General features: G+C 45.7%; 1 long non-coding RNA gene across 1 annotated transcript; it reads right to left on the bottom strand.

Moving 5' to 3' along the window:
- Positions 1–581: 581 nt before the first annotated feature.
- LOC117358995 lies at positions 582–11120 on the bottom strand. The gene is made up of 3 exons (XR_004539140.1): positions 10997–11120; positions 7035–7138; positions 582–1310 (listed from the first exon to the last, which is right to left on the bottom strand). It is a non-coding gene; the product is annotated as an uncharacterized LOC117358995 (long non-coding RNA).
- Between the last annotated feature and the right edge of the window lie 9005 nt (positions 11121–20125).

Below are 20125 nucleotides of genomic sequence, written 5' to 3' on the forward strand. Positions count from 1 at the left end.
CAGGATATCCACAATCAATGTTCATAAGAGAGATTTGCCTGCAGTGAAGGCAGTACATGCAAATCTCTCTCATGAATATTAATTTGGATAACCTGAAAGCCTAGTTGGCTGGGGAGCCCCCAGGACAGGCTTGAGAACCTTAGGGATGGGCAACTCCAGTCCTTGAGGGCCAGAATCCAGTCTGGTTTTCAAGAACTCCTCAATGAATATGCATTGAAAGCAGTGCATGCAAATAGATCTAATGCTTATTCATTGGGGGAAATCCTGAAAACCAGACTGGATTCCGGCCCTCGAGGACCGGAGTTACCCAACTCTGGGCTAGATGCACTAAAGTCAGTGATCGTCGCTAAACCTGTTTTCACAGCTTTAGCGACGATCGCTTTTACCAACTCGATGCACAAAATGGCCCACCAGTCATTTTTTTCCGAAAGCTAAAACCCCTGTTTTTGGGTTGGTTGTTTTTTTTGTGCGCCAATTGCTAGGCTACTTTGCACGGAGTTTTAGCTAGTTTGCACCACCGGATCGGAAAATAGGCGAGCGAGGGGAAAAACATGCCGTGAGACATTTTGTGCATCGGGTCGGTAAAAGCGATCGTCGCTACAGCTGTGAAAACAGGTTTAGCGATGATCGCTGACTTTAGTGCATCTCTAGCCCCCTCACCCTTAGTGTATATTCTGTATTATGACACTTGGGAGGTATACAACAGCTAACCCCAGGAATTCAGGCCGCCTCTGAAACTGCCCTGGAGGTATTCTCTGTCTTTGTCTCTCTCTTCAGGCTGTGTTGTATACAAGGCGTCCTGGTACACTTTGAGCTAGCAGTAACTTGTTTTCACACGTACTCCTTCAATTGCGCAATCTTTCCATTTGATTTAGTAGCACCAGTCAGAAATCTTGCATAAGAATTTGGCAGAATGCCTGCAGTGGTTTAAGCAGGAGATGAAAGACGTGAGGGACTGTAAACCCTGCTAGCACAGAGGCAATTTTCAGACACTCATGAATGTAATTCCAGTAGACCCCATTGGTATTTAGGATCTCCCAGTAGTTTTCATTTTGCCCACTCTGAGCTTCAGCATCTGGCTTTTCCTCTGCCTCTCCTGAAGCCCTTCTATTTTTCACGTACTTTGTTGCCTCCTGCCGGCCTTTCTCAGCTCTTGCTACTCCGTGGATCTGTCCTTGAGTTTTGTGCAGTCTCTCTCAGCGCTGTTGTACCGGTTGGCGTAGGGGGTGTGATGATGATGTCAGGGACCCGCAAGTGACCATCACCCAGGGCCACAGGATCCTCTTCTCTGCTTACACACAATTTAATCCCTGGGAAAAGAAGCAGAATGCATAGTTGGCACTATGTGTCCTGTGGTTAACACAACTAAGAATATTATAATGCCTCTGTATTGTTGTATCGTGCAACCTCACCTGGAGTGTTGCATTCAATTCTGGTCGCCTTATCTCAAGAAAGATATAGCGAAACTAGAAAAGGTAAAGAAGAGCGACCAAGAGGATAAAGAGGTATATGAGGAAAGACTAAAAGAGGTTAGGGTTGTTCAGTTTGGACAAGAGATGGCTGAGGAGAGATATGATTGAAGTCTACAAAATCCTGAGTTGTGTAGAATGGGTACAAGTGGATCAATTTTTTACTCTGCCAAAAATGAGAAAGACTAGGGGGACATGTGATGAAGTTACAAGGAAATACTTTTAAAACCAAGAGGAGGAAATATTGTTTTTTTTAATTCAGAGAATAGTTAAGCTCTGGAATGTATTGCCAGAGGTTGTGGTAAGAACGGTTAATGTAGCTAGTTTTAAGAAAGGTTTGGACAAGTTCCTGGAGGAAAAGTTCATAGTCTGTTATCGAGACAGATATGGGGGAAGCCACTGCTTGCCCTGAATTGGTAGCATGGAATGTTGCTACTATTTGGGTTTTTGCTAGGTACTAGTGACCTGGATTGGACACCATGGGGACGGGCTACTGGGCTAGATCAGTGGTCTCCAACTCAAACCCTTTGCAGGGCCACATTTTGGATTTGTAGGTACTTGGAGGGCCTCAGAAAAAAATAGTTAATGTCTTATTAAAGAAATGTCAATTTTGCATGAGGTAAAACTCTTGATAGTTTATAAATCTTTCCTTTTGGATAAGTCTTAATAATAATATTGTCACTTATAGCTAAAGAGACATATCATCAAGAAACTGTTTTATTTGACTTTTGTGATTATGATAAACATACAGAGGGCCTCAAAATAGGACCTGGCGGGCCGCGAGTTTGAGACCACTGCTATAGGCTAAGGCTCTTTGCACCTGCATTGTGATGTCATAGAACTTTACGGTTATAGAAACATCCAGTCAGCCCATCTGCAGCATGCACTATTTCCTCCTCTCTCTATTGGCTAAGGCTTTTAACATTTGCATCTCCTCTCCCTATTGGCTAAGGCTTTTTACACCTGCATTGTGATGTCATAGAACTTTATGATTATAGAAACATGGCAGATAAAGGCCAAATGGCTCATCCAGAGCATCCACTGTCTTCTCCTCTCCCTATTGGCTAAGATTTTTAACATTTGCATCTCCTCTTCCTATAGGCCAGTGGTCTCAAACTCAAACCCTTTGCAGAGCCACATTTTGGATTTGTAGGTACTTGGAGGGCTTCAGAAAAAAAATAGTTAATGTCTTATTAAAGAAATGACAGTTTTGCAAGAGGTAAAACTCTTTTTAGTTTATAAATCTTTCCATATAGCGGGAGGAAGACAGGATCGGCTGGTGACCTGCCTACCTGGAGCCAAGATAGAAGATATAGTGAGCCGCATCGACAGGATCATCGACAGCGTGGAAGAGGAAGATACGGCGATGGTGATCCACATGGGGACAAACAATGTGAGCAAGAGGAACTACAGCAGAGAAGGACTGAAGGACCAGTTCCGGGTGCTAGGAGGGAAGCTGAAGACCAGAACGCTGAGGGTAGCGTTCTCAGAGATCCTGCCGGTACCCAGGGCAGATGAGAAGAGCTGCAAGCAGTCAATGCATGGATGAGGCGCTGGTGTGAGGAAGAAGGATTCCACTTTGTGAGCAACTGGATGACGTTCTGGGGGAAGAGCAAGCTATACCGGAAGGATGGACTCCACCTCAGCGGAAACGGAACAAGGCTACATGCAAGCAATATCAAGAGAGAAATTGAGAAGTTTTTAAACTAGGAAGATGGATAAAGCCGACAGTCGACCAAGAGTCCATGGTTCGGGAAACGGTATACCCAGAGGATACCGTGCAGGAAGATAGCAGGGAAGACTCATTGGATCATAGGCAATACAGAAATCCTGACACATCAAAAGGGACACAAGAGGGAAAGAAATGCAAGAAAGTAACAGGCCGCAAACTCAAGTGTATGTATATGAACGCAAGGAGCTTAAGGAATAAGATGGGGGAATTGGAAGCTATGGCACAAAAAGATAACCTTGACATCATCAGCATCACGGAAACATGGTGGAATGAGGAAAACGTCTGGGACACTGTGCTACCGGGATACAAGCCATACCGCAGAGACAGAGTAGGTCAAAAAGGTGGGGGAATTGCCCTATACATAAAAGAGGGAATTTAGTCTACCGGATAGAACACGCCGGAAATGAAAAATAAGGTAGAATCTCTATGGGCCAAAATTCCGGGAATAAATGGAACGGAAATGAAGATCGGCATCTACTACCGACTCCCAAGGCAGTCCAAAGAAACTGATGGAGAAATGACGCACAAGATTAAATGCAACTGCAAGGGAGGCAACACAGTTATCATGGGCGACTTCAGTTATCCGGGGATAGACTGGAACCTAGGCATCTCCGGCTGCAGTAGGGAGACCAAGTTTCTGGATTCTGTAGGCGATTGCTTTCTGGAACAACTCGTCAAGGAAAATACGAGAGGAAATGCAATTCTGGACTTAATTCTAAATGGACTACGAGGACCGGAACAAGGCGTAGAAGTAGAAGGGACGCTTCAACCTGGACATAGGGGCAAAACATCGATCCAGAACGACGGCCACGGCACTGAACTTCCGAAAAGGAAATTATGAAGTGATGAAACTCATGGTGGGGAAGAAGATTAAGACGAGGATAAGCACTGTAAAAGGATAAGCACTGTAAAATCGCTACAGCAAGCATGGTCCCTTTTTAAAGACACAGTCACTGAAGCGCAAAATCTATATATACTGTGTATCAACAAGGGATCTAAGAGGGAAAAGAACAAGAAACCAGCGTGGCTCACTGTAGCAGACGATACAAAGTTATTCAGAGTAGTGAGGACGCAGAAGGATTGCGAAGACCTGCAATGTGACATAAACACGCTCGAGAAATGGGCTGCAACATGGCAAATGAGGTTTAACGTGGATAAGTGTAAGGTGATGCATGTCGGTAAGAAAAGTCTTATACACTAATACAGGTTGTCTGGGGCAGTACTTGGAGAGATCCCCCAGGAAAGAGACTTGGGAGTACTGGTTGACAAGTCAATGAAGCCATCTGCGCAATGCGCGGCAGCGATGAAAAGGGCGAACCAAATGCTAGGAATGATTAAGAAGGGGATCACAAGCAGATCGGAGAAGGTTATCATGCTGCTGTACCGGGCCATGGTATGCCCCCACCTGGAATTCTGCGTCCAGCACTGGTTGCCGTACATGAAGAAGGACACGGTACTACTCAAAGAGGGTCCAGAGAAGAGCGACTAAAATGGTTAAGGGGCTGGAGGAGTTGCCATACAGTGAGAGATTAAAGAAACTGGGCCTCTTCTCCCTTGAAAAGAGGAGACTGAGAGGGGACATGATCAAAATATTCAAGATAATGAAGGGAATAGACTTAGTAGATAAAGACAGATTATTCACCCTCTCCAAGGTAGGGAGAACGAGAGGGCACTCTCTAAAGTTAAAAGGGGATAGATTCCGTACAAACGTAAGGAAGTTCTTCTTCACCCAGAGAGTGGTGGAAAACTGGAACGCTCTTCCGGAGTCTGCTATAAGGGAAAACACCCTCCAGGGATTCAAGATAAAGTTAGGCGAGTTCCTGCTGAACCAGAACGTACGCAGGTAAGGCTAGTCTCAGTTAGGGCACTGGTCTTTGACCAGAGGGCCGCCACGTGAGTGGAATGCTGGGCACGATGGACCACTGGTCTGACCCAGCAGCAGCACTTATGTTCTTATAATATTGTAATTTATAGCTAAAGAGACATATGATCAAGAAACTGTTTTATTTTACTTTTGTGATTATGATAAACCTACCAAGGGCCTCAAAATAGGATATGGCGGGCCGCGAGTTTGAGACCATAGATCTAGACTGTGGAAAACTAGCATTCATGTGGAAAGAATGGCAAAACAGAGAGAGAGAGAGAGAGAAGAGGCAGAAAAAGCAATAGCCAGAAAGAAAGAGAAGTCAGGGTGAATTAAAGCAATATTTCAGTTTTACTAGTCAAAAATTTATTTGCTGCTATATCTCAGGGCTTGAGACTTCTTTCTCTGCTAACTATGGTGCTCACTTCTTCAGGGTCCTCACAGTACACCAGAGCCTTCCTGAACCTGAAAGGGACTAACAGCTTCCGATTGACCCCCCCCCCCCTGCCGAACCTGTTTGCATGCCTCTGCTTGGCCTGCCAAGAGACCTGGTGGTCGGGACAGGAGGGATTCCCCCCCATGCCTCATCCCGATTCTAATTATTTTTATCTCCCTCCTCCCACCTCTCCGTGTATCTTAAGCATACCCAGTAGAAAGACAGACCTGGAAAATTTAGGAGAAACCCATACAAAAATTAACAGACTGACACCAACCCAATTAGAAAAGTTCCCAGACAACAAAGGTAGAAAATCAACATTTTTATTTAATTCTTTTTAAGGACTGGAATGTGTCCATTTTGAGAAATGTACATCTTATCTAATTTTGTATTTAGCAGAGTGCAGAAGAAAATGTTTTTCTGTTTCTTTTCTCAGAAATGCACTGCTTATAAAGTCTGACTTTCTTTGGCAGAGGGGAAGGAGGTCTCTCTTTCAATTTGCTTGTTTCTTTGTGGTTCCCTATTTTGCATGAGGCAAGGGTCTGGAATACATAGAATTAACCCATTTGAAGAGATTATGCTGGAAGATATGAAACTGTCACAATTGTCAACTATTTTGTCTCCTCAGTACTGAATTTCTAAGGTCCACATTGGAGGAAGGAGCTGGGCTTTGACGAAGGAGAAAAGGCAAAAGTGGTGGTAGGCCTAGGGGAGGGGGACAAGGAGAGAGGGCTCTCTTCTTGCTAGTTCGTGTGAATGTGAGAGACGGTCATAATAGCTCATTTAATTTAAAACTTTTAAAACTAAATCTATCTTCGTTGTTTGATATACTGGCTTCCTATTCAATCTGATTTGTCTTTTTAATTTTAAATAACCATAATGAATATTTCTTTTATTGAATTTATTATATTTTCTGTATGTAAACCACCTTTTTATGTTTAAGAAAGTCAGTACATCAAAACCAATATACTATAAACCATAATATCATCTCCTTCCCATGTGCAGCTGAAATGTAAAAGTGGAGGCCATCTCAACACACATGGACACACTTTCTATCCCCTCTCCCCCCTAGTCCAGGCATCACAATACTCTAAAGCAGGGGTGTCAAAGTCCATCCTTGAGGGCCGCAATCCAGTCGGGTTTTCAGGATTTCCCCAAAGAATATGCATATCTCTTAGCATACAATGAAAGCAGTGCATGCAAATAGATCTCATGCATATTCATTGGGGAAATCCTGAAAACCTGACTGGATTGCGGCCCTCGAGGAGGGACTTTGACACCCCTGCTCTAAAGCAAAAGCTTCACCTGGATCATGTTACCAATGGTGACAAGTTACCAGAACTAGGTCTGTTGAACATTTTTGGGAGCACTGGAAGATTTTTCTGCCTTATCTGCAGAACTAATAGTTACTTAAGATTTTCTCTCTCTTAACTCCCCCCCCCCCTCCACCCCAGCTTGAGTGCGAGATGGTCTGCAGAAGGCAACCTAAAACTCAAACTCAAGTGTGGCATATGCCAAATATTCCAACCTTACCATTCAGACAGGAGAACTCGAGTCCCATGTTCCTAGGCTCTTCTCCCCTGGGAGCTCAAGAATTCGAGGCCCAGTGCTCTGTGTGGTCTTCGTGTTTCATATTCCTGACAACAGAAGAGGCTGTAAGAACAGGCCCAGAGGAGACAGAATCATCTCATCTGTTAGTTTGGTCTGTGCAGGAGATCTGCTTTCCCTGCACAACAGGAAGCAGTGGTTTCTCTGCAGACTCACTGAAGCGTTCTCTGATGTCATGGCATTTTCTGCCATTTACTGGGGAGCAGCTGCGCCCTTTCTTCTGACACCTGACTGCACTGGCTTGTGATTCCCCCTGTGACAGTTCCGCTCTTACGGAAGCACTTGACAGTGTGGTAGGGAACCCTCTGCCTCAGGTATCTGCAGTGCTTTATTTGTCAACTGAAGACTCAACCACTGAGGTCATGGAGCAGGTCCCTCAGCTATTCTGTGTTGCTCATTCCCACCCACACCCCACACCTAAGCTAGAACATTCCATTCTTATGGGGAAAGAAGCAGCTTCTGGTTCAGATGGAACTGAACTTTAATTCATAACCACCTGGGGATTTTCCCCCTGTTCAATAATGCTGCCAACTCAATTAGCCTAGTTCAGTGCAGTGGCTATCTTTCTTCTAGAGCCCTACAATTACAGATCCAAAGTCCAGCCACCAGGTGTCACCAGTTCCACCTTCCTGTGGGCATCTGTGACTCTGGAAGGCTTGGGAGTTAGCTAGCCCCAGGCAGATTTCATTCTCTCTCATGCTGGTAGTGGTACTGGTTCTGGAACTGTGATTGACCCAGCCTATGGATTAATCACAAAGATCGAGTTGAATTTGAATTTTCACATGGTACAGTTGCCTTCTTTCCAGGGCTGCCATGTTTTGAAAAGCTCACACTTTTGAATATTCTTATGCTAATCCAATGAAAGTTTCTAGAGCCCAAAACCCTAGAATTGCGAGACTGACAGAGGGTACATCTTGGATCTCCCACATAAATCTCCTCTCATTAGACTGGTGCACAAAGAAACTCTTGCACACAAACGTTACAGTGTGTCACCTGTGTATGGCTGCATTATTGCATTCTGGTTTTGCTGTTAAAGTTTAATCATTTTGTTTTTAAATGCTACAATTCTTATTGTTCCCCACTCGTTATATTTAAAATAGGGTTGCACACTCGGGGCCTGATTCTATACACAGCGTCTAGTGGCGCCTAACTTCTAAGCACCAGTGTAGTTGTCAATCAGCTACTAGGTGTCATTTATAGAATCATGCCTAGCACCACCTAATAGGAGGGGCTTTAAGCAACCTGCGCCAATCAGAGCCAGGATGCACCGGGGAGGGGACGACCTATTATTTTTTTTTTTTTGGGGGGGGGGGGGTATCGGGGGAAGTTGCTTGGTGGTGAAAGGAAGTGGGCATCTCTCCCGCTATTGCGGGGTGTCGGGGGGAAGTTGCTTGAAGGAATTTACATTACGTAGGTATTTAAATGTCTCTATCATATCTCCCCTCTCTCGCCTTTCCTCCAAAGTATACAGATTGAGATCTTTAAGTCTATCCCCATACACCTTATGATGAAGACAACATACCAGGAAGTTGCATCAGAGGAGGACTTGCTGGCAGCTGCATGCGACTTAAAGATTCCGGTGGCTTGTTAAGTTGAAAATTAAAGTAAGCCACTGAAGGGAAGGAGGGAGGGAGATATTCGGACCACAACTGGGAGGAAGGAGGGAGTGGGACGCTGGACCGCACAATCTTCAGCACGATCCTCAGTTAACTGTGGAGACAAGGCCATTCACCACTCCACGGGGCAGTGAATGGCCTTCTCCCTGTCCCTGCGGCGACCATATTTTTTACATCCCCATTTCGGGGGTGGGTAGCTAGCCACGGGTAACACTCACCATGTCATTCTCTATATCACTCCCCTCTCCCACCTTTCCTCCAAAGTATACAGATTGAGATCTTTAATCTGTCCCCATACGCCTTATGACGAAGACCACACACCATTTTAATAGACTTCCTTTGGACTGACTATATCCTTTTTATATCTTTTTGAAGGTGCAGCTTCCAGAATTGTACACAATATTCTAAATGAGGTCTCACCTGAGTCTTTTACAGAGGCATCAATACCTCCTTTTTCCTACTGGCCATACACCTCCCTAGCATCCTTCTAGCTTTCACCATCACCTTTTCAACCTGTTTGGCCACCTTAAGATCATCACATACAATCACACCCAAGTCCCGCTCTTCTGTCGTGCACATAAGTTCTTCACCCCTAAACTGTACCGTTCCCTCTGGTTTTTGCAGCCCAAATGCATGACCTTGCATTTCTTAGCATTAAATTTTAGCTGCCAAATTTCAGACCATTCTTCAAGCTTTGCCAGGTCTTTCTTCATGTTATTCACACCATCCGGCAGATTTTCGTATCATCTGCAAAGATGCAAATCTTTCCTGACAACCCTTCAGCAATATCATTTATAAAAATGTTAAAAAGAACAGGCCCATGAACAGAACCTTGAGGCACACCACTGGTAACATCCCTTTCCTCAGAGCGATCTCCACTGATCACTATCCTCTGTCGCCTTCCACTCAACCAGTTCTTGACCCAGCCCGTCACTTTGGGACCCATCCCGAGGGCACTCAGTTTATTTATCAGACGTCTGTGTGGAACACTGTCAAAGGCTTTGCTAAAATCTAAATACACCACATCTAGCGCACATCCTTTATCCAATTCTCTGGTCACCCAGTCAAAGAAATTGATTAAATTTGTCTGACAAGACCTTCCTCTAGTGAATCCATGTTGCCTCTGTTGCCTCCAGTCCTGTAATCCACAGGATTCCAGAAACTGAACCACTCTCTGTTTTAAAAGTGTTTCCATTAATTTGCTTACCACAGAAGTCAGACTTACTGGCATGCAATTCCCTACTTCTTCCTTACTTCCACTTTTGTGGAGAGGGACCACAACAACCCTTCTCCAGTCCTCCGGTACCACTCCCGACTCTAGACTAGACTAGACTCGTTGAAAAGGTCAGTTAGCGGAGCTACCAGAACTCCTAAGTTCCTTCAGCATCCTCGGAGGTACACCATCCGACCAAATCGCTTTGTCTACTTTTATTTTAGCTAGCTCCTCACGAACACAACCCTCTGAAAATCGATCAGGGTCTACCACTCCTCCATCCCAGATATGGGGGAAGTTACTGTTTGTCCTGGGATCCTAGCATGGAATGTTACTCCTCTTTAGGGATTCCACGTGGAATGTTGGTAGTATTTAGGATTCCAGAATCTTTTCTACTCTTTGGGGCTCTGCATGGAATGTTGCTACTATTCGGGGTTCCAGAATCTTGCTTACTCTTTGAGATTCTGGAATGTTGCTACTCTTTGGGTTTCTGCCAGGCACTTATGACCTGGATTGGCCACTGACACAGTACGGCTGTTCTTATAGCTTAGATTAGTGCTGATGTGTTCAACTGTCACCAATTAGCAGTTGTACATGCAACTGACCTTAGTTGCTACTCTAGAAGCTGTGGGTGCAATTTCTGTTGTGTACCTCCCCTCCCCCCTGCACCCCCATACACCACCACTGTGCGAGCACTTACACCAGCCTTTGATATGACCTAAAGTTAGGGGCAAAACTGCAGATTTATACTAGTTTTCTAGAATAGCAGTTTTTGTGTGGAACTGCCATTATAGAATTTGTCTCATCCTAGTATCTAAATTTTGGCGCTGTTTATTAAATTTATGCCCATTTGTCTGTTTATCCATATAGGCTGGTCTTAGTGTTGTTTGCATGATGTAGTGTTATGTCTGATTATGTACATTTTAATTTGTGACGGGGGAATATAAATAAATAAACCACAGAAAATTCAAAAGGGAGTTTTATGTTACTGCTGCTTTTAAATTTAGCTCCTGAGTAAAAGGCCCCCCCCCCCCCCCAGTCGAGGAAATACTTCTTACCTGCTCTCTTAAGAAAAGGTTTGGATTTAGGAATCTGGAGCGTCTAAATTGCCCTTTCCTGGATACCCCGTGGAAATGCAGGCGTCCTGAAATCTGCAAACCTGTCCCATGACTGGCCTTATTCATCCCAGCACAATGCATCTGTCTCCACTGTAAAGCCAGGCTTAACTTTGTGTACAGTAAACACTGTACATAGTCTCCCACCTATACTGTGCTCAAGTTACTGATTTCATATATACACCGATGATAATAATTAGGATTTCCATGGTGTTATGTCCAAACAATGTGTTTCAGAAAGTTATAAACAGGCAACACAAGCAAGAAGAGATTCCATCCTACAATAAAATTTACTACCTTCCTATTAAGAGAAAGGGAAAAGAGATTAAAATAGGGGATATTATAACTGACTCTTTGGAAAAGACTCAAGAAGTGGATTTGGCTTTTGAACTTTAATCCGATACTGTAATTTTGACTTTAAAGAACAACATTTACAGAGAAAAAATGATGAAAATCTACTTTTAGTTTAGAATTAACTATTTCAGGGGTTATAATATTTATGTATTTCCTGAGTGCTAGAGAATCCCCAAAATGTCATAAGCAATTTCTTTTGTTTAAGGTCTGCTCTATTTAAGCCCCCCCCCTTTTATGAAACTGCATTAGGCTTTTTTTATCGCTGGCCACAGTGGCATTCTATGAGCGTTGGAGTTTTTATCACTGTGGCCAGTGATAAAAAAGCCTAACGCGGCTTCATAAAAGGAGGGGTTAATTTGGGAGGAAAGTTTTTCAAACATTCCCAAATATATTATGGTAAGTCAGGCTGTTTAATATGTTGTTGATTTTTTTATTTTTTTTTTGGGGGGGGGGCATCTGACTGCCTTTATAGCAGCAAGAAAAGCTGCTGTCCCCCCCCTGGAAGACAAATGATAGCACAATTAACGTTGTGGTCATATCTCATTTCACTATATCCTTTTCCCGTTTTCCTATATACCGCATTTTTCGCTCCATAAGACGCACTTTTTCCCCCCCCCCAAAATTGGTGGAAATAAGGGTGCGTCTTATGGAGCAAATACCCAACCCCCCCACCCCCCAGTTACCTTATTTTAATTCTGGTGCCCTCCCTCGCTGGACGTGGCTGCTTCTCTAGCGGCAGAGCAGCGCGCATTGCTGCCTGCCTGATCGGCTGATGCGGCTGTCTCCTCTTCTCTTCTCTAGAGCCAGAGCGGCGCACAAGGCTGCCTGCCTAGTCATGCACTGCTTCCATTCTCACAGGACGTGGCGTGGGACCAGGCAGGCAGCCTTTTGCGCCGCTCTGCCGCTAGAGAAGGGAAGAGGAGGCAGGTGCTTCAGGCAAGCATACTATTCGGGGTTCCAGAATCTTGCTTACTCTTTGAGATTCTGGAACGTTGCTACTCTTTGGGTTTCTGCCAGGCACTTATGACCTGGATTGGCCACTGACACAGTACGGCTGTTCTTATAGCTTAGATTAGTGCTTATGTGTTCAACTGTCACCAATTAGCAGTTGTACATGCAACTGACCTTAGTTGCTACTCTAGAAGCTGTGGGTGCAATTTCTGTTGTGTACCTCCCCTCCCCCCTGCACCCCCATACACCACCACTGTGCGAGCACTTACACCAGCCTTTGATATGACCTAAAGTTAGGGGCAAAACTGCAGATTTATACTAGTTTTCTAGAATAGCAGTTTTTGTGTGGAACTGCCATTATAGAATTCGTCTCATCCTAGTATCTAAATTTTGGTGCTATTTATTAAATTTATGCCCATTTGTCTGTTTATCCATATAGGTTGATCTTAGTGTTGTTTGTATGTAGTGTTATGTCTGATTATGTAGGCAGCTGGAGACAGCGAGTCCTGCTTCTTACAAGTGCAGCAGCTTCCCCGCGGGCCGGGCGTGAGCAGCAGCCATCAGAACTGGAAGCCGCTGAGAGTCCTGGCATGGCAGCGCGGCCCTGATAAAACAGCGAGCGGCTACAGCAACAGCAGCGACGGTGACTTGTTCAGGCCTCCCGCTCTCCTCCCTCCCTTCCCCCATGGCAGCACTGGACGGCACATCCGGGCCTCAGCCACCTCCACCGCCGCTCCTCTGACTCCCTTCGTATTCACCTCAGGCCCCGCGGCAGGCGGGACATGGAGGAACGGGCCCGTCAAGCTGCGCCAGAGGAACTAAAATAAGGTACGGGGGAGAGTTCGGAGGGGGTACAGGGGAGGGGGGCCCTGCCTGCCTGAGGGTGGGGGTGTAGGGATGAGTACAAGAGGAAGGGAAATGAAGCTTGACATGGGGAGGGAAAGAAACAGAGCAAAGAAATGCTGAAAGAGGAGAGAGCATAGGGACAGGGTCATGGAATAATGCTGGAAAGGGGAGGAATAAAGATACAGAGATGTGATACTTAATGGAAGGGGAAGAAATGGTACACATGGATAGTGAAGACGAGAAGAAAGATTATGCACTTTGGGGGGCCCTGTCTGCCTGCTTGCCTCGGGGTAGGGGGCCCTGTGCCCTGTCCCTGCCTACCACTAGACCACCAGAAGAGAGACAGGGTACAGAGCCCGACAGGGAGAATTTGGTTCCGAATGGGTTTTTTTTTCTTCTTTTCCCCCTCTAAATCTAGGGTGTGTCTTATGGAGTGAAAAATACGGTATGTTTACTGGTTTAGGGCTCCTTTTACAAAGCTGCAGTGGTGATTCCTATACGGCAAATGCAACAAAGCCCATTCAATTTCAATGGGCTCCATCGCATATGCCAGGCTGGGAATCACTACTGCGCCTTTGTGAAAGGAGCCTTTAAATCATTCCTTGACTCCTTATCATTGTTTTGGATTCTCAAATCATGGACATGAGCTGACATGACATGCGGACTAGACTAGAGAAATACACGGGGACAAATTTTTTCCCGTCCCGGCGAGTTCCTTTCCTGTCCCTGCCCCTGCCCCATTCCTGCAAGCCTCATCTGCACAAGCCTCAAACACTTTAAAATCCTAAGCAGCAACATTCTAGAGCTCAGACTGTGATGTCATAATGCCTCATTCCACCAATGCCTAAGCTCCGTCCTCAGCTGCACAAGCCTCAAACACTTTAAAATCATAAGCAGCAACATTCTAGAGCTCAGACTGTGATGTCATAATGCCTCATTCCACCAATGCCTAAGCTCCGTCCTCATCTGCACAAGCCTCAAACACTTTTATATCATAAGTAGCAACATTTTAGAGCTGAGATTGTGATGTCATAATGCCTCATTCCACCAATGCCTAAGCTCTGTCCTCATCTGCACAAGCCTCACTTTAAAATCCTAAGCAGCAACATTCTAGAGCTCAGACTGTGATGTCATAATGCCTCATTCCACCAATGCCTAAGCTCCGTCCTCATCTGCACAAGCCTCAAACACTTTTATATCATAAGTAGCAACATTTTAGAGCTGAGATTGTGATGTCATAATGCCTCATTCCACCAATGCCTAAGCTCCGTCCTCATCTGCACAAGCCTGAAACACTTTAAAATCCTAAGTAGTAACATTCTAGAGCTCAGATTGTGATGTCATAATGCCTCATTCCACCAATGTCTAAGCTCCGTCCTCATCTGCGCAAGCCTCAAACACTTTAACATCATAAGTGTTTGAGGCTTGTGTGGTTAAGGCAGAGCTTACGGGAATGGGGCAGGGACAGGGACAAAACTTGCGGGGCCGGAGAAATTGAGTTCCTGTGGGGCCGTGGAAAAAATTGTCCCCGTGTCATTCTCTAATGTGGACTTTACTGAAAAGTGATGATGACTTTAATTGCTTATCCTCCTAGCCAAAGTTTTTCTGTACAAGTATGTTGCACAGCCTTTCTTGCTTTTTTTTCATGATTAAACTCTTATGAATAAAATAAATAACAGGCATACACTGTTGTTCACTTAGGCTTCTGTCATGATTGTTGCTGTTGTCTTGGTCTTCATGCTTCCGAGTAGGTGTCTTTCTTCAGGTTGTTGTGTGAGGTCTGAATAGTCAGAATTGTCCCAATTAATTCAAATTTGTGACCAACAGATTTCCTGCCTCAGTCATCTTAAGCCCCAGCCAATCAGGTTTGAGGGCCCACTATATAAGGGATACCAGTGTCCGGGAAAACCCAGACATGTCCTCTTTTTTAGAGGACTGTCCAGGCTCCTGGATGGACTTTCCGAAACCCGGCAGTTTGTCCGGGTTTTGAAAAGCGTTGACAAGCTCCGTTTGCATCTGGGGGGGGGGGGCCTCTGAGCGTGCGCGGATGACATCACACTCATGCTCCAGGCCTAAGGATGTAGCAAGAGCTCGTCGGGGAGGGGTTGGGGGCAGAATGGGGTGGGATCATGTGTCCAAGGTTTTCCAGACTAAAATATGGTAACCCTACACTATATAGAAAGACAAACTGCAGACCTCACAGCGCACCCTGAAGAAAGCTACCTACTCAGCCACAGGGAAAGCGGACAAGTTCCACAATCAGCCAATACTATTACCGTATTCTTCTTATGTGAAGTGCAGGAATATAAAAGGAGCAGGACCTGTTCAGCGAGTCCATAACACGAGCCAGAATTAGATCCCGGGTAGGGTTACCAGACATCCGGATTTACCCGGCATTTTATCTGTGTTTTGAAAAGCAGATTGCGTCGGGGCATTTGCACGCATGCGACTTCATTGCATCACATCTGCACATGCACAGATGCCCTCCTGACCAATGAGCAAGCTGAGGGGGGGCAAGGCTAGGGGCGTGGTGTGGGCGTTACAGAGTGGGGTTGGGGGGGGGGGCAGGTCTATGGGTCCAGATTTTATGTAATGCAGGTTCCAGAACACTAGTCCTAACCTGCATTTAGACTGTGCCCTCCTTTATATCATAATACGCAGATTTATCATTTGGAATATTGCTACTGAAGAAGTGTGAGCCAAATCCAAATCTCCAGCGCTCTCACTGCAGCAGTTGCTCAGTTTCAGCTCTACACAGTGGCGCACCAAGGGGGGAGCGGTCCGCCCCGGGTGCACGCTCCAAGGGGGTGCACAGCCGGCCGGATTCGTAACCTCCCGCGCTGCTGCAAACAGCACATCAGCGCGGCTGCCATACTTAGAGCAGAGTCAGCAGCTGCGCTGAAGTGAAGGAAGGTTCCACGATGACTGCGCCATCTACCGCCTCTGTTCCGGAAGAGGTAAGTGACGTCGGGGTGGGGGTGGGGGGTGGACCGGCAACCGCAGTCATTGCGGGATCTTGCCGCAACTATCTGCATCTGCCGGCCCAGACCCCTCCGACGTCACTTACCTTTTCCATCCGGAGCAGAAGCAGTCATCGCTGGACCTTTGGGATGGAGAAAGAAAGGAGCATAGTAGGGTGGTGAAAGGAGGTCAGGCTGGCATGGAAGGGTGTGGAGGATGAGAAAGGGAGTCAGGGTGGTATGGAATCATGCTGAAGGATGACAAAGAGGGCCAGGGTGGTATGGGATCATGGTGAAGGGAGACAAAGGGGGTCAGGGTGGTATGGAAGGGTGTGGAGGGTGAGAAAGGGAGTCAGGGTGGTATGGAATCATGGTGAAGGGTGACAAAGGGGGTCAGGGTGGTATGGAAGGGTGAGAAAGGGAGTCAGGGTGGTATGGAATCATGGTGAAGGGTGACAAAGGGGTTCAGGGTGGTATGGAAGGGTGTGGAGGGTGAGAAAGGGAGTCAAGGTGGTATGGAATCATGGTGAAGGATGACAAAGGGGGATCAGGGTGGTATGGAATCATGGTGAAGGGTGACAAAGGGGGGTAAGGGTGGTATGGAAGGGTGTGGAGGGTGAGAAAGGGAGTCAGGGTGGTATGGAATCATGCTGAAGGGTGACAAAGGGGGGTCAGGGTGGTATGGAATCATGGTGAAGGGTGACAAAGGGTCAGGGTGGTATGGAAGGGCGTGGAGGGTGAGAAAGGGAGTCAGGGTGGTATGGAATCATGGTGAAGGGTGACAAAGGGGGTCAGGGTGGTATAGAAGCGTGGTGGAGGGAGAGAGAAAGGGGCAGATGCTGATGGAATTGCAGGGAAAGAGACATAAGGGGGAAGGATACTGCATGGAATTGGGATGGAGGGAGAGAAAGGGGGGCAGATGCTGATGGAAGTGGGGGGAAAGGAAAGGAGAGAGTGAAATGCCAGACCATGTGGGTGTGGGAGAGGGAAGAAGAGGAGAGGAGAGATGCCAGACCATTGGAAGAGGGAAGGGAGGAAGATGGATGCCAGACTAATGGGGGGAAGGGAGAAATGGAAGAGGGATGCATAAAGTTTCTAGAATGGGAATAGAAAGAGAGAAGATGCCATATAGAAGGGGCAGAGAGAGGGTAGACAGTGGATGAAAGGAAGAGAGTGCCAAAAAGATGAGGAAAGCAGAAACCAGAGAAGACAAAGTAGAAAAAAAATTATATTTATTTATTTATTTTTTTGCTTTAGGTGAGATGCACTTCAGGTTATTGAGGCCAGCAACGTGCCTGATTTTAAGGCCAAATGGGACAGACACGTAGGATCTATTCACAATAAAAGGTAGGGGAGGGTCTTTGAGGTGGGCAGACTGGATGGGCCATGGCCCTTATCTGCCGTCTATTTCTATGTTTCTATATGCATCGCTGTTTCTGTGATGTTGCATTGTATGCAGAGTCCAGCTTCTTGGTGCTTCAGTTTAACCTTTGTCTACGTATTTTTATTCTATCTCCTCCCCATTTACAAAACTGTAGAGCGTTTTTTAGCGTTGGCATCTGAGCTGTTACCACCGTGGCTAAAAACCATACTACAGTTTTGTAAAAGGGGGAAGAGTTAGTTCGTGATTACATACTAGGCAAAGGTGTTTTCTGTGAACTTTGTGTTCGAAAAGACACAGAACACAGGATTGCCTCTATAGGATTGATCTGTACTAGTCTGGCTTGCTTAGTTTTACAATGGGTGTATTGATGTTGTATTGCTCACTGCAGTATGTAAGATGCTGCCTTTTCCTAAATATTCATGTGTGACGTGTGGATTGTTACTAAAAATCATGTTTTTCATACAGATGGGGGGAGGGGTGTAAAAAAAAATGATGGGCCCCGGGTGTCACATATGCTAGGTACGCCACTGGCTCTACAAGGTTGCTTTGACATTGCACTGAGCAGACCTTCAATGTGTCTTAATTCTCAGTGATCAGAGTTTCCAGATCTTTGACCCAGAATCAGCATTGTAGATCTATCTGTTCTTCCTCTATGAAAACACTTGCTCAACAGAACAATGCACAATTAAGCACAAAGGAGGAAGCAGAGCCACATTATCTCAAGTCAAAATCACTGTGATTCAAAATGTTATCTTTTGTTTTCAAAACCTCCTTAAATGCAGCCATGAACAGTATCGGTCAAACTTTTTCCTTCAGTGCGGTCCTTCTGATTTCCAAGTGGCCACAAAGACAGCAAATCCTGAAACATTTACACTACCGTGAAAAAGCAGCTCAGGAGAAACTTTCTCGAGCAACTCTCGTACCCTGATGAAAAGCACTAACACTCCTGTGACTCAGTGGAAGAGAAACAGAGTCCTTGATTTCAACGGTGTCAGGTCAAAACCACGGAAGACAAAGGCGCGTGCCGACAACTGAGCGCGTGCCAAAGAAAATAACTGTTTTTAGGGGCTCCGACGGGTGTGTGTGTGGGGGGAACTCCCCCACTTTACTTTATACAGATCGCGCCGCGTTGTGAGGGGGTTGTAACCCCCCACATTTTACAAAAAAATTCACTTTTTCCCTAAAAACAGGGAAAAAGTTAAGTTTACAGTATAATGAAGGGGGTTTACAACCCCCCAAACCACCCACAACGCCGCCGTGATCTGTATTAAGTAAAGTGGGGGGGCTCCCCAACAAAACCCCCCGTCGGAGCCCCTAAAAACTGTCATTTTCTTCGGCGCGCGCCTCCGTCTTGTGCTCAGTTGTCGGCGCACACCTTTGTCTATGAACAGAACAGAAATGTATTTATTTGTATCCACAGATCTGTCCTCCTGGTTTGCTTCCTACCTCTCCCATCGCGCCTTTAGTGTATGTGTTGGTGTCCTCTTCTGCTGCTACCCCGCTAGCGGTGGGCATACCCCAGGGTTCTGTCTTAGGACCTCCTCCTTTTCTCTCTCTACACCTCTTCCCTCGGTGCCATGGCTTCCAGTATCACCTTTATGCCGATGACTCCAAGATCTACCTCTCTACACCTGAAATTTCACCTGAAGTCCAGGAAAAAGTCTCTGCCTGTTTGGCTGACATTGCTGCCTGGATGTTCTGCCATCATCTGAAACTAAACATGTCCAAGACTGAGCTGCTCCTCTTTCCTCCTAAACCCTCTGCTCCTCCTCCATTCTCCATCTCTGTAAATAATACTGTCATCATTCCAGTCTCCTTTGCTCGCAACCTTGGAGTCCTCTTCGATTCCGACCTCTCTTTTTCTACACACATCCAACAAGCTGCTACAACCTGTCACTTCTATCTCTATATCACCAAAATCCGCCCCTTCCTCTCTGAACACACTATCCAGACCCTTTTCACATAAGAATTGCTGCTGCTGGGTCAGACCAGTGGTCCATCGTGCCCAGCAGTCCGCTCCCGTGGCGGCCCTTAGGTTAAAGACCAGTGCCCTGAGTCTAGCCCAGTGGTCTCCAACTCAAACCCTTTGCAGGGCCACATTTTGGATTTATAGGTACTTGGAGGGCCTTAGACAAAATAGTTAATGTCTTATTAAAGAAATGACAATTTTGCATGAGGTAAAACTCTTTATAGTTTATAAATCTTTCCTTTTGGCTAAGTCTTAATAATAATATTGTAATTTATAGCTAAAGAGACATATGATCAAGAAACAGTTTTATTTTACTTTTGTGATTATGATAAACATACTGAGGGCCTCAAAATAGTACCTGGCGAGGCGCATGTGGCCCCCGGGCCGCAAGTTTGAGACCACTGGTCTAGCCTTACCTGCGTACGTTCTGTCTAACTTTGTTTTGAATCCCTGGAGGGTGTTTTCCCCTATAACAGCCTCCGGAAGAGAACTTCCTTACGTTTGTATGGAATCTATCCCCTTTTAACTTTACATTACATTAGTGATTTCTATTCTGCCTTTACCTTGCGGTTCAAGGCAGATTACATAAGAATTGTTATGATAATCAG

The sequence above is a fragment of the Geotrypetes seraphini genome, chromosome 4, assembly GCF_902459505.1.
Source record: "Geotrypetes seraphini chromosome 4, aGeoSer1.1, whole genome shotgun sequence".
NCBI classification, from domain to species: domain Eukaryota; kingdom Metazoa; phylum Chordata; class Amphibia; order Gymnophiona; family Dermophiidae; genus Geotrypetes; species Geotrypetes seraphini.